Genomic DNA, 12,351 nt, shown 5'->3' on the forward strand with positions numbered 1-12,351 from the left:
TTAAACAAGCATAATATGGGTGCTGGTATTGCCATGGAGCTAGCAGAAGGAAAGTTGATGTTGAAAACACAAAATTAAATGTTATTCCTCTGCTTTCAGGGGTGTATCCTCTGTAATGGTAGAGGAGCATCGCCCCACAACCCAGTGACAGAAGATGATAAATAAAATGATAATAACAAAGTGTTATTATCATTTTATTTATCGCTGTCTGAGTCACGATGGAGTCTAAGCAGTGAAGTAGGGTAGGGGCAGGCATGGCAGGGGGGAGTAGTGTGCACTTATAATTGCGCATGTCAGAAAGCCCACTAGGCCCCAGGGATTTTTTTTTTATATGTATATACGTTGGGGTAGGGGCTGCCCAGAATGGGCATGCAAATACCCCCACCCCCAAAAAAATGCTAGTCTTTCTGCCGCTCCTGGGAGGCAGATGGGCCAGTAGCCCCTTATCTGCCCCCTGCCCCCCCCCCGAGGGGGGGGCAGAAAGCCACTAGGCACCAGGGATTTTTATTTTTCCAAAGTTCGGGGTGGGAGTTGCCCAGAATGCCACCATCCCAAAACAAAATGCCACAGTCTTTCTCCCCCCCCCCCCCTCAGGAGGCAGAGGGGGACAGTAGCCCCTGATCTGCCCCCGGGGGGCAGAAAGCCCACTAGGCCACAGGGATTTGTTTTTTGTATACGTAGGGGTGGGGCTGCCCAGAATGGGCATGCCAATGCCCCTAACCCCCAAAAAATTACCACAGTCTCCAGGAGGCAGATGGGGGCAGATATGGTTCAAAATCTACAGCTAGGCTCTTTGCAAACAAAGGGTCCGTTTTCTCTGCAAAAATGTGGCGTGTCCATGTTGCGGTTTGGGCCGTTTCTTGTCGCGGTCACTACGCCTACCCACACAAAGGGAGTTATCATTTTTATTAGAAGACTTTGGGCAAATGCGGGGTGTGTGGAAGTTTGGATCTGCGCAGATTCCAGAACTTTCCATTACAGAAATGTGGGGACAATAGGTTTTTTTTACAAAGTTTGAGATTTGCAAGGGAGTCTGGCTAACAGAACCTGGGGAGAGGCAGACAAATCACCCCATCCTGGATTTCCCTGGGTGTCTGGTTTTCAAAAATGTATAGGTTTACTAGGTTTCCCTAGGTGCCAGCAGAGCTAGGGTTCAATATCTACAGCTAGGTACTTTGCAAAAAAAGGGTCTGTTTTCATAGTGAAAATGTGGTGTGTCCACGTTGCGTTTTGGGCCGTTTCCTGTCGCAGGCATTAGGTTTACCTGCACAAGTGGGGTACCATTTTTCTCAGAAGACTTTGGGGAATGCGGGGTGGTTGGAATTTTGTGGATCCATGCACATTCCAGAACTTTCCACCACAGAAATGTGAGGAAAATGTGTTTTTTTAGAGCCAGACTGTCACGATTCCCCATATCCCTACCATTAGCAGAGTAAGTACACACCCCCGCACTTCCTTTAAGGTACGAATGCACGGGAGTAAATGGTAGAGGGGCCCGCGGCACTACAACTCCCAGAATGCCAAGGGACGAGACACCTCCTAGCCGATTGGAGGACACCGATTCAAACACCCACATAAGCGCCACCTACACAGGGAGAAGGTGCTTGACAATCGTTTTCGCTTCCCTTCGAGAGTGCGGGCGCTTTCCGTCCCGCGGAGGAATCACGAAACACCGTCTTTGCAACCTCCTCGAGAAAACACCCTGAACATCGAAGTAGCGTCATTGAAGCCTCACCAAGACACCATCCCGGACGCCGAGGTCTGAAGGGAGTCTCCGGATGCGGACACGCAAGTACAACCTCCCTGTTTGAATTCCGGCAGCGAACTTTGTTACCCTCGTCCTTGTTGACAAGCCTGCTATTCCGTTCTTCCCGCAAAGAGGTTGCGAGGAGAAAACATTCACCGTTTGTTCCGCTCGTCAGAGAGCTGTTTCTCCTGCCAGAAACCGCTTCTGCTACCTTACCCCTCGCTCCTCACCCTCCACCACGAACGGAGAACCCCAACCCGACTCCCCGGTTCAAGTGGTACAGACTTTCGTGCCATTACCTGGGGCAGTTCCTCATTCTCCCTATGGACCCCGGCTGTGAAACTAACAGCGTCTAGGTGCATCACACCTCCCCGGAAAGGGTACACGTGTTGCTCAGACTTTCCCTAATCAGTGCCTTCGAGAAAGAGATCGTCATAAAGGTGGAGAGTGACCGACTCTCTCTAAACTTTTGACACAAGTCGTGTATTCCAGGGCTGTTACTGTCGGGTTCCTTGTAAGTGCCTTGGGTGCCTACCTTGTTTGGGGTATGAGTGAGTGAAGGTAGTGATAGTGCTTTTTATGCTTGTGTTCCTTCTTGTCTTCTGTAGGGCACTCACGCTAGAAGGATTCGAGGGCAGACCAGACTCAGGCCAGACGCTCCTCAGGAAGTGACCTTTATTATTTTGTCCCCTTCCCTTTTCCCCGGGGTGCTGAGTTCCATAGTTGCGTGCTATTGCACTGTGGGATTTATCATTTCGGAGAGTTGGGAGGATCCTCAGCGCACCATCGTTCCAGCTGGCTGCTGCGAAACGGTTAGTGGTGTCTAACTCTGTCCGTTACCACTAACACCGTGACAGATTGTCAAGCCCACGATTTGACGACCAGCCTGAACGATGGACACGAACGTGGTGTTGACCTCATTACTGGAGAGCCTGCACGCTCTACAGTTAGAGGTGCAAACCGCGCGATTAGAAAATCAAGATCTCAGAAAAGAAATGGGTACCTTGCGTAGAGAGGTGGCAGGTCTAACGCGGAAAAGCCCATATATAAGAGAAGCAACGCTCCCACCCCCAGGGGCCACCACACATCCTCCAGCCAGAGAGGAACAGGCAGGTGGGGGGTTTTTCACCGTGTCTCCGGGACCTTCACAGACCAGCGATCCAGTACCAACAGTTCACGTGATTCAGAATACTAGTATTCCTCTGGCACCTCCTGAACGATACTATGGCGAACCCAAGAAGTTCGAGACTTTTCTAAATCAGTGCAGGCTGCATTTCTTGTGTAAACCAGCTGTCTTTCAGGATGACACCGCCAAAACGGCATTCATGATGTCCTATATGGGGGGAAACGCCGCTAGCTGGACCATTCCTTTGATGGAGAGAAACGATCCGGTGTTGCACCGGTTCCCTGACTTTTGCCTTGAATTACGTAAACTCTTTGACCGAAAATCGCACATGTTAACCTTGGACCGCGAGCTCCTTACGTTACGGCAAGGGACACAATATCTGCTGACCTATGTCACCTCGTTCAATCGTCTGGTGGTAGAAACCGACTTCCCACCTGAAAAACGAACCACCTTGTTTTACCAGGGCCTGAGAGGGGAATTGAAAGATGTACTTTCCCAAGGAGTTCAATTACCTCCAACTTGCGAAGAGATGATAGAACTCACCGTGCAATTAGACCACCGGTTACAAGAACGCAAGGGAGATAAGACTCGGGGGGAAACACGCCTCTGGTATCCCAAACCAAAAGAAGCTACCGAGACAAGACCCAAGAACTCGGAAGGAGTTGAACCGATGCAAATCGGAGGTATTTGAGGGCCTCTATCCGTAGAAGAGCGAGAAAAGCGAAGAAAAATGAAACTATGCTTATACTGCGGGAAAGGAGGTCATTTCATTCGTGAATGCCGAGCCCGAGCACAGCTTCCCGAACGGAGCATGTCTCCAAGAAGTCCAGCTGTAATGGGAACCAAAGAGATGTCGGAAAACTGAGGAGCCCGAACCAGGTTGAGATCACTGGACCGGGCGGAAGAAGACCCCTGATCTCCTCCGTCATAGCCAATACCCTACAGCCAGCAGTAGCTCACCTGAATGTATCCGTATCGTTATGGGTAACTAGGGGTTCACCCCTTAAAACAGACGCCTTATTGGATTCCGGGGCAACAGGGAACTATATGGATATCAACTACGCTCAGAAAATAGGCGTCCCCAGTGAAAGAAAAGAAAAACCTGAATGTGTGAAGGCTGTGGATGGCTCCGTGTTAACATCAGGACCTGTTACGTCACATACGGCACCGCTTCTAATGCAATTTGGCGAGAACCATCTAGAATACATCCAGTTTGACCTCATCGACGCACCTCAATTCTGTCTAATCTTGGGCATGCCCTGGCTGACTCTTCATGATCCGGAGGTAAAGTGGGCAGCTCGCACCGTTACCATGGGTTCCCAATATTGCAAAGAACATTGCACTCGAGACAATTTTCCCCCCGCAACCGTCGAGGACACCAAGGCAAAGCTAGTCGCTAGCGCGAGCCTACAGGAAACCTATGTTTGTGCTACCACGCTACCAGAGGTGTACGCTGACTACAAGTCCCTCTTCGATAAACAAGCAGCGACACAACTCCCTCCACATCGAGTCTATGACTGCCGCATCGAGCTGATTCCGGGACCGGATATTCCGTGTAGTAGGGTGTATGCATTGACGGAGGCCGAAACCCACTATTTACAGACATACTTGGAGGAAAACTTAGCCTCAGGATTTATTACACATTCATCCTCCCCTGCCTCGTCTCCCCTCTTTTTTATACCCAAGAAGGACTGCGACGAACTCCGCACGTGCATAGATTATCGCGCCCTCAACCGCGTCACGGTGAAGAATCGCTATCCATTACCCTTGATCCCGGTACTCCTAGATCAAATTAAAGGTGCCCGTTATTTCACCAAACTAGATCTTCGTGGAGCGTACCACCTGGTTCGGGTAAAGAGCGGAGACGAGTGGAAGACAGCTTTCCGAACAAAGTTCGGCCTTTTTGAGTATCGGGTGATGCCGTTCGGGCTCTGTAACGCCCCAGCAGCGTTCCAATACATCATGGACGAAGTATTGAGGGGATACCTTTCTGTATGGTCTATATAGACGATATTCTCATTTATTCAACCACCCCCCAGGTACATGTTACCCACGTTACAGCAGTACTGGACTGGCTCCGTCAGCATTCATTGTACGCTAAATTGGAAAATTATTTATTCCACGTACAAGAGGTCGCATTCTTGGGCTATATCATAAACGCCCAGGGGTTTAGAATGGATACGAGCAAGGTTGAGGCCATCTCGCAGTGGAAAACACCACAGCACGTAAAGGCAGTACAAAGCTTCCTAGGCTTTGCAAATTACTACCGGCGTTTTATAAAGGACTTTTCTAAAATCATCCAACCCATCTCTCATCTCCTGAAAAAGAATGCTCCTTTTGTCTGGGGAGAGGCGGCGGAACAATCCTTCCAAAGTCTAAAGGAGAAGTTCACCCAAGCACCCATCTTGCGACATCCAGACCCTCAAGTCCCCTTTATTGTGGAAACGGATGCCTCGCAATACGCCATAGGAGGCGTATTGTCCCAACGACATCCCAAGACAGTGCAACTTCACCCAGTAGCATACTACTCAAAGAAACTGAATCCCAGTGAAGTCAACTACTCCATATCGGATAAGGAACTATTGGCAATAAAAAGGGCCTGCGAAGAATGGCGGCACTATCTGTTGGGGGCTCATCATACCTTCGAAATCTACACGGACCACCAAAACCTGCTCTTTTTGAAAACGGCTAAAGCACTCACCCCTCGCCAATTAGGATGGACTCTTTTCTTTTCAGACTATGATTTTATTATTAAATACCGGCCAGGACCCCAGAACGGAAAAGCGGATGTCCTCTCCCGTCTTCCAAACGAGGAGATAGACACAGCACTAGTACCCATGGAAACACCGTTAATTCTGGCAGAGGGAATTGTCAAAACACCAACCATTGCTGTAATCAGAGCGGAAAATTTCCTGGAAGAAATCCAGGCATCCCTGACCAAGATCGACACGCAAGCCTGGTTAACGAACGCCCCAGGCACTAGATCGGAGAAAGATGATCTGCTGTTTGTTCAACATGCACTGTATATCCCCACGACAGACTTACAAGTGCAAGTAATGACATGGGCTCACGATACGGCTTTGGGGGGGTCATATGGGAATACAGAAGACCATAAAAGGTATAGAACGTTCCTTCTGGTGGCCGACATTGAGAGCAGATACTCGAGATTACGTCAAAACCTGTGCAGTATGTGCACAGGGTAAAGCCGTCCATTCAAAACCCCCAGGACAGCTACGACCCTTACCTGTTCCTCCACGCCCTTGGCATACCATATGCATGGATTTTATCGTAGAAATGCCCCCTTGTCAGGGATATACGGTGGTACTAGTGATAGTGGATCACTTGACAAAAATGGGACACTTTATTCCACTAGAAAAACTCCCTACATCGTATGGATTGGCGAAGTTGATGCTCCAACATGTCGTACGAGCCCATGGAATTCCCTGTGTGCTCGTTACAGACCGAGGGACGCAGTTCACCTCCCGATTCTGGAAAACGATATGCGCTTCGATTAATGTAGAAGCCAAGCTCTCGACAAGTTACCACTCCCAAACAGATGGCAAAACCGAGCGCTTAAACCAAACTCTGGAGCAGTATCTCCGCTGTTACACGATGCAGAATGCCACGGATTGGGTCGACCTCTTATGGACAGCGGAATTCGCATACAATAACACCGAACATTCCACATTGGGATGCTCTCCGTTCTTCTGTTTATTGGGACACCACCCGAACATGCTCCCATTCGATTGGCCCATAGAAACGGCTCTTCCAAGCATCCAAGAACACCATGCTCATCTCAGAGCAGTCCTCATAGAGGCGAAACGGAACCTGGTGAGCGCGCAAAACGCCCACAAAAGATTTTCAGACAGAAAAAGAACCAAAGAACCCGAATATAAAATTGGGGATAAGGTCTGGCTAGCTACAAAACATATACATTTGAAAGGTATAGACAAATTAAAACCCAAATACATAGGTCCATACAGTATCGAAGAAATCATTAACCCAGTAGCAATGAGATTGGCCTTGCCCCCGTCCTGGTGCATACATCCAGTCTTCCATGTTTCCCTTCTCCAACCATGTCCTGTCAACATCCGAGTTGTAGATCAAACCCCTCCAATAGTTGTGGATGGGCAGGATGAATACGAAGTACACAAACTATTAGATTCCTGATTGGTTCGGGGGCGGGTCCAGTATTTGGTAGACTGGAAAGGTTTTGGGGTAGAGGATAGAACATGGGAACCAGAGCAGAATCTCCATTGCCCCGAGCTGGTAGAATAATTCCACGTAAACAATCCTGGGAAACCTGGACGACCGCCGAGTCGGCAATCCTTAAGAAGGGGTTCTGTCACGATTCCCCATATCCCTACCATTAGCAGAGTAAGTACACACCCCCGCACTTCCTTTAAGGTACGAATGCACGGGAGTAAATGGCAGAGGGGCCCGCGGCACTACAACTCCCAGAATGCCAAGGGACGAGACACCTCCAAGCCGATTGGAGGACACCGATTCAAACACCCACATAAGCACCACCTACACAGGGCGAAGGTGCTTGACAATCGTTTTCGCTTCCCTTCGAGAGTGCGGGCGCTTTCCTTCCTGCGGAGGAATCACGAAACACCGTCTTTGCAGCCTCCTCGAGAAAACACCCTGAACATCGAAGTAGCGTCGTTGAAGCCTCACCCACACACCATCCCGGACGCTGAGGTCTGAAGGGAGTCTCCGGATGCGGTCACGCAAGTACAACCTCCCTGTTTGAATTCCGGCAGTGAACTTTGTTACCCTCGTCCTTGTTGACAAGCCTGCTATTCCGTTCTTCCCGCAAAGAGGTTGCGAGGAGAAAACATTTCATCGTTTGTTCCGCTCGTCAGAGAGCTGTTTCTCCTGCCAGAAACCGCTTCTGCTACCTTACCCTTCGCTCCTCACCCTCCACCACGAACGGAGAACCCCAACCCGTATTCCCGGTTCAAGTGGTACAGACTTTCGTGCCATTACCTGGGGCAGTTCCTCATTCTTCCTATGGACCCCGGCTGTGAAGCTAACAGCGTCTAGGTGCAGCACACCTCCCCGGAAAGGGTACACGTGTTGTTCAGACTTTCCCTAATCAGTGCCTTCGAGAAAGAGATCGTCATAAAGGTGGAGAGTGACCGACTCTCTCTAAACTGTTGACACAAGTCATGTATTCCAGGGCTGTTACTGTCGGGTTCCTTGTAAGTGCCTTGGGTGCCTACCTTGTTTGGGGGTATGAGTGAGTGAAGGTGGTGATAGTGCTTTTTATGCTTGTGTTCCTTCTTGTCTTCCCCTCTGTAGGGCACTCACGCTAGAAGGATTCGAGGGCAGACCAGACTCAGGCCAGACGCTCCTCAGACAGTGACCTTTATTATTTTGTCCCCTTCCCTTTTCCCCGGGGTGCTGAGTTCCATAGTTGCGTGCTATTGCACTGTGGGATTTATCATTTCGGAGAGTTGGGAGGATCCTCAGCGCACCATCGTTTCCGCTGGCTGCTGCGAAACGGTTAGTGGTGTCTAACTCTGTCCGTTACCACTAACACCGTGACACAGACAAGTCACCCCATCCTGGATTCCCATGGGTGTCTAGTTTTAAAAAATGTATAGATTTGCTAGGTTTCCCTAAGTGCCGGCAGAGCTAGGGCTCAAAATCTACAGCTAGGCACTTTGCAAAATAAGGCTCCGTTTTCACTGTGAAAATGTGGTGTGTCCACATTGTGTTTTGGGCAATTTCCTGTCACGGGCACTAGGCCTACCCACACAAGTGAAGTACCATTTTTCTTGGAAGACTTTGGGGAATGGGGAGTGGGTGGAATTTTGTGGATCCACACAGATTCCAGAACCTTCCACCACAATTGCAAGTGATTCTGGGTAACAGAACCTGGTGAGATTCCCCTGAGTGTCTAGTTTTCAAAAATGTATAGGTTTGCTAGGTTTCCCTATGTGCCGGCAGAGCTAGGGTTCGAAATCTACAGCTAGGCACTTTGCAAAAAAAGGGTCAGTTTTTTCTGTAAAAATAAAGTGTTTCCACATTGCGTTTTGAGCCGTTTCCTGTTGCGGGCACTAGGCGTACCCACACAAGTGTGGTACCATTTTTATTGGGAGACTTAGGGTAACACAGAATTGTAGAGAAACTGTTATTATCTATTGGCTTTCGATGCATTTCTTCCTTCCAAATGAAAGACAATGTGGAAAAAAGAAGTCACCTTGAAAAATGTCCTATAATTCTCATGCTATTATGGGTACTCACAATTTCGGAAATGTGCAAATATCTACTGTTTCTAAACTCTATATTTTGTTCCAATTTCAGAAATACATAGGTGTCTTTCATACTGATATTTTTTATTTTTTTATTTATTTATTTATTTATTTTTTATATATATATATTTTCACAAATTAATTGCTAAATACCCGGTACATAATAAAAAACCATTGCAAGATGCTGCTCAGTTATTGGCTCTGGGTTCGTCGAGTTCTTGATGAACCTACAAGTCCTATATATCCCCACAACCAGAAAGGTCCAGCGGATGTAACGGTATATTGCTTTCAATATATATATAATTAGAAGTTACAGGTGAAAACGTTGGCACAAATGACTGTTTATTTTTCAACTAATTTTCAATTTTTCCTATATTCAACTGTTCGCTTCTATGAAGAAAACTTGAAGGATCTACACAAATGACCCCTTTCTGAATTCAGAATTGTGTCTACTTTTCTAAAATGTATAGCTTTCCAGGATCCATTATTGCTTTCATACCCATTTCTACCATTAACTGGAAGAAGGTTGAAAGCACAAAAATAGCAAAAATAGGCTATGTCCCAGTAAAATGCCAAAACTGTGTAAAAAATGTTGGTTTTCTGACAAAAGTCTGTCAGTCCCTAAAAGCTGGGAAATAGTGATTTCAGCCCCACAAACCCTTTGTTGATACCATCTGCAGGGAAAAAACAGACGCTTTCATTTGCAGCACTTTTTTCCCATTTTCCCCCCCAAAAATAAAATTTTGTTGTATTTTGGCTAAATTCTGGGTCCTCTCCTGGGGAATCCACAAACCCTGGGAACCTTTAGAATCCGCATGATGCTGGAAGAAAAGGACGTACATTTGGTGTGGATACATTATGTGATCAAAATGTTACAGGGACCTAAGCGTGAACTACCCAAAATAGCAAAAAAAAATGCTTAGCATGGGGGAGAGGGGGCGAAAGGCCTAGCAGGGAAGAGGTTAAAAGAATTTCAGGACAGTAGGATTGGGTTTTGTGAGGCTCCAGACGCCTTCCAGCTTTGGATCATGCCACGCAATTGACATTGCTTTCTAAACTTCTGTCATGGACCCTTCCATTTCATATTTCATTTTAATAATGAGACAGTTCTTTATATAGAAAAGGCACATTCTTTAGTATCATCCAACTGACTGGTTTCATATTCTGATAACATTTTCCTAATCATTTTTGACATCATTAACCATAGCAAGTGCCCTCAAGCCACTCTTTATCCTACCCCTTTAAAACTTGGGGTCTTCCTCTCTATGAAGCTACACTTTCAATTGTGTTATAGCACCTTCTATTTCTCACAATAAAGCATTTTTCTCTATACATTTGTTTGTTAGGGTTCTTGTTTAATCGATTGTAAATGCCATGTTCTTTCTCCATTCCTTCTTTTTTTCAACGTTGTTAATCTAGGTACTCTGTCTCTCTCGCTCTTTCACCACTCTTCTCTCTGCCTTAGTTTACTACTCAATCTGTCACACCTTTCTCTATCTTTGCTCGTCTCTTTTCTCTCTATCTAGATGTGGCCATGTCTTTGAGATCTGTCCTGACAGTTTCATACCTGTGCTCTTTATCTTCAGCATGGTCACTTGATATACTGAAGTAACCTGCGTGCAATGTGATCTCCAAAAAATAAGTAATGGATCACTCGTGCACTATAGGGATCAATGGTTCCTAGAGATTCTGTGTGAATACAAGCATCCTATTAGGCCCTCAAAGAATGCTAACCATTAAGCAATCAAACCATTTGCCTATATCCAATTGACAGCAAACATTACTGTGATTTTTGTAAAATGTTTGTCTTGTATACATTGAAAAGGAATGTTAAATGTGTGCTCGGTCAGTTGTCTGTTAGTTGGAGATCCGGGTGGAGGGTGATTGCAAGTCTCAGGGTTCATACACTGATAACAAATCCTTATTGTCACCTGTGTTTGAAAATGCAAAAAAGGTTGACGGAGCATACTTAAATCTTAAACACCAAACTTACCTTTGCAAAGTTGTTCAATTGGTGACCATGAAGAATCTTCAAGACAAGAAATGGTGTCCTACCTATCATCTATCTTCACATAATGTTTGACAGCATCACATGTATATCTCACTGTGGTGGCAACAGGAAAGGAACCACTATCCGCACCCTTTTCAGGGATGGCATGATCCACAGATGGCGGAGGACCACAATCGCCTGTTGAAGAGACAGAGACAAATGGAAAGTTCTTAATTGATTTGATCCTTATCCTTACACACTAGAACTCCCTCAATCAGTTGTAGGCATATTTCAACATTCCAGTAGTACTGTTTGGTGCCACAAAAGAGGTCTAAAGCGAAACCTCAAGTCTCATTATATTACACATTGTTATCACCACATTTCGAGTACAGGAATTAGGAACCTTAAAACATCTAAGAAAACTGATTAGGCTGGAAATATTCTGATGTGTGGATATACTAATGTAAGATCCGCTAGCTGAACATGTTCATTTTATCAGTAATTTGATAGTGACACACTAAAGCTTAGATTGCTTCTATTTTACATTCTCTTGGTTGGATCCTTCAATCTAATCTTGCTATTAAATTGACCATCTTTACAACTGACAGAGATGAGTAGAAAGGCGAAGTTATTGGCATATTTAAGGCCAATTTAGAAAAATAACAGGCAAATTCACAGTAACAATAAGATCTAACAAGATGAAATACAAACTCGATTCATCTCCTCTAGCACTAAACAATGTCAATCGGCTATACAGCCTTCCAGACCTCCCAGATACAATAGGGGTTTTGCCCAGGGTCTAACGGAATTTCAAAGTAAGTACATCATGAATAATAATACGCTTCTTCTGCTCAGAGACTTAAAAATCCAGATAGAAGAACTCCAAAATTACTACTTCTCTTTTAGGCTAAAGGAATATTTAAGCCCTGTTTGGTTTGTCCAGTGTATGAACTGGAGCCTACATTCGACATGGTCTGATCATTTTTACTTTACAATTCACATTTTTGCCTCAGATTTATCTTCCTGTTGAAAATTCAATTGACACATATCTCTTAAGAAAATAGGAAAAGGGTGACCCGTGAAGGCGTTACACAATGCTTGGAGGACTGTGTGGGCAACCCACAGTTATGGATGGTAGACAAGCAGGTGACTATCCTAGTTCAGTGGTATTATGATACAGTGGTGGCCCTCCAAACTTAGGAACAAAAAATAAAATAGTTTGTGG

The 12,351-nt window shown here is 46.1% G+C and overlaps 1 pseudogene; it reads right to left on the bottom strand.

Moving 5' to 3' along the window:
* The window catches only part of LOC146870138 (uncharacterized), a 623,247-nt pseudogene extending 611,401 nt beyond the window's left edge, over window positions 1–11,846 (bottom strand).
* Between the last annotated feature and the right edge of the window lie 505 nt (window positions 11,847–12,351).

Source organism: Triturus cristatus, chromosome 1_1, assembly GCF_964204655.1.
Source record: "Triturus cristatus chromosome 1_1, aTriCri1.1, whole genome shotgun sequence".
Taxonomy (NCBI): Eukaryota; Metazoa; Chordata; class Amphibia; order Caudata; family Salamandridae; genus Triturus; species Triturus cristatus.